The sequence below is a fragment of the Pongo abelii genome, chromosome 12 (genome assembly GCF_028885655.2).
Source record: "Pongo abelii isolate AG06213 chromosome 12, NHGRI_mPonAbe1-v2.0_pri, whole genome shotgun sequence".
Lineage (NCBI taxonomy): Eukaryota > Metazoa > Chordata > Mammalia > Primates > Hominidae > Pongo > Pongo abelii.
In genome coordinates, this window is record NC_071997.2 from 39,509,519 (window position 1) to 39,512,852 (window position 3,334).

A 3,334-nucleotide genomic window follows, 5' to 3' on the forward strand; every position below is an offset into this window, starting at 1 on the left:
TTTTTTACTTTTTTTGCTCAAAATGTTGCTGATCCTTTTTTGTTTTCTAGAGCCAAGAAAACTTTTCTATTTGCAGCTTTTAACAATTGAGTAAGGTAGACTCCTGTGAACAAAATTTGGAGTATATTTGTTTCTTTCTACCTGATTTCTTTGGAATTTGGAAACTATTTGTGAGTATTCTCAACTTATGGTAGTATAGTTATTTGCATAAATGCAATAAGAAACTGTTTTCTTTTTTAATAGGCACAATTGGAGAAATGGGTTATTTTACCAAGGCTGGAATGGCATGCTTTCTTTTAAGGAATCAAACTTGACTTATAGAGCCAATAAAAACCCCTGGGGAAACCTGCCCTCATACCTTGTTTACACAGTCCCTGTACAAGGTTCTTGACCTCTGGTAAATAAAGAATGTCACTTTCTAACAGGCCCAGGAGCCCCAGGTTATCTTGGGACCTCAATAGGAGGGGAATTTACCCAACTCATAGGTATTTGAGACAAAAACTCATGGCTGGGCTCAACTTTAAAAAAGTCTTATCGAGATTCTTTTTTTTTTTTTGAGACGGAGTCTTGCTCTGTCACCCAGGCTGGAGTGCAGTGGCGTGATCTTGGCTCACTGTAAGCTCTGCCTCCCAGGTTCATGCCTTTCTCCTGCCTCAGCCTCCCAAGTAGCTGGGACTACAGGCACCCGCCACCATGCCCGGTTAATTTTTTTTGTATTTTTAGTAGACATGGGGTTTCTCCATGTTAGCCAGGATGGTCTCAATCTCCTGACTTCATGATCCGCCAGCTTTGGCCTCCCAAGGTGCTGGGATTACAGGTGTGCGCCACTGCGCCCGGCCTTATCTGAGATTCTTTATGGAACAGGGATCCATCAAAGCCAATTTAAAAAGCCTATGTGAAAAAATATTTATTTCTGCTACACTATGCAAATAATCATGCCAAATACAATAAGACTAAAGTTTATTTTGTAAACAGATCAGTTCTATCATGATTTGTTTTTAATAAAAATGGGGACTGGAGAGAGAAAAATATGCTTCAAAAGAAAAACTGTAGTACACCTCTTGTTAGTTAATGCTTTCAAATCTTTACTTTTAAAACTGGGAATTGCACTCCTTACCCTAGTCATTATTTACCTTATAGTATGCTGTCCCTTAAATGAGGTACTAAAACTATAGATGACAATACTAATGCCTTTTCCATGCAAGCCTTGGAACCTCAGCCAGCCCTGCATGAGTATATTCAGACAGTTGCAAAGCGGGTCCACTCCTCTTACCCGGGGGTCAACACCTACCCCCACTATGCCCCTGATCAGCAGGAAGAAGTTAGAGTGATCTTTGCCCTTTTTCCATCGTCATTAGCCAAAATCTTAAGAGTAAGTTGTTATAAAACCCAAAGGGAGGGATTGGTACTGCCATCGCAAAATTGTAACTGAGACAGTGAAACAAATTTGAGCTAACCAACTCCATCTTGCTTCTAACCTCCAAACTGTCCTTGTTCATTCCTGGGCACAGACTGAACTAACTTTGGGAAGAATTTAGTTTATAGTTGAAAACTATGATGATAACAGCCCTTTCCCAAAACAAACCTTCTTCTTGCCTGGAGACTAGACTGCCTTTGTAAGACTAACAAATTAGCTGTAAGATTAGAAATTATGGTTTAGGAGTCATGCAACTTGAGGCTACAAGATTCTGACCCCCTCTAAACTGCTCCTAAGATCAGTGCTTGAGATATTTTGCAGACCCTACAGTTGACGGATCAGCTGGCACCACCCAGATTGATAAACTTGCTCATATGATCTTGTGGCCCCCATCCAGAAACTGACTCAGCACAAGAAGACAGCTTTGACTCCCTATGATTCTGTCTCTAACCAATCAGCACTCCTAGCTCACTGGCTTCCCCCTACCCACCAAATTATACATAAAAACTCTGGGCCAGGCACGGTGGCTCATGCCTGTAATCCGAGCACTTTGAGAAGCTGAGGTGGGCGGATCATGGGGTCAAGAGATCGAGACCATCCTGGCCAACATGGTGAAACCCCGTCTCTACTAAAAATACAAAAATTAGCTGGGCGTGGTGGCACGCGCCTGTAGTCCCAGCTACTTGGGAGGCTGAGGCAGGAGAATCACTTGAACCCGGGAGGTGGAGGTTGCAGTGAGCTGATATCGTGCCACTGCACTCCAGCCTGCTGACAGAGTGAGACTCCATCTCAAAAACAAAATGAAACAAAACAAAACAAAACAAAACAAAACCTCTGATCCCTGAATGTTCAGGGAGACTAACTTGAGTAATAATAAAACTCCAGTTTCCTGCAAACAAACAAACAAACAAATAAGACCAAAAAAAAAAATAGTGTGCTTATTTTAAGGTCAAGAAGATAGTCTTTCAGAAGCTGTATTGCTTGCCTTTCATATTTAGAATTACAATCCATCTGAAATTTATTTTGTGTATAGTGTGACAGTTGAAAATATGTCACTGTGTTGTCTTTTGGCTACCATAGTTTCTTGACAAGAAGTCCATTATAATCTCTTTTTTTTCCTATGTGTAATGTGTTTTTTTACTCTGGCTGCCTTGGAGATTTTCTCTTTGTCTTTGATTTTAATATATGTTTAAATATGATGTGCTTAGGGTGTGTGTGTGTGTGTGTGTGTGTAAGTGTGCATGCAAAAAGGTATTTATCCACTTGGTGTTTCTGAGCTTGTTGGATTTGTGGTTTGGTATCTGCCATTCATTTTGGAAGATGCTTAGCCTTTTCTTTTCTCCTAAATAATTCATCTCCATTCTCTCTCTCCTCTTTTTCTAGAATTTCAGTTATATGTCTGTTAGACCATTTGATATTGTTCCACAGCTCTTACATGCTCTCTTTTAGTTTTTTCCCCCTACTTTTTTCACGTTGTGCTTTAGTTGGGGTAGTTTCTATTGGTCCATCTCCAGGCTCACCGATTCCTGTCTTGGCTGAGTTGAGTTGGTTGATGAACCTGTTAACAGTATATATCTGTTACCAAGGCTTTTTATTTCTGTCATTTCCATTTGATTCTTTCTAATAGTTTCCAGCTCTCTGCTGAAATTACCTACTTGATTTTGCATATTCCAACTTTTCCATTAGATTCTTTAATATATTAATCATAGTTATTATAATTATTTGTCTGGTAGTTCCAAAATCTATGTCATATATGTTGATGGCTTTGTCTCTTGGCAATGTGGATCTTTTCTCTTGCTTTTTTGTATGTATGCCTTGGAGTATGCCCTTGAAAGCCTGACATCTTGTGTGAGCCAGAAGAGATGCAGGTAAACAGTTTTTATGCCTGGAAATGGGCCCATCTTTCCTTCTGCTGAG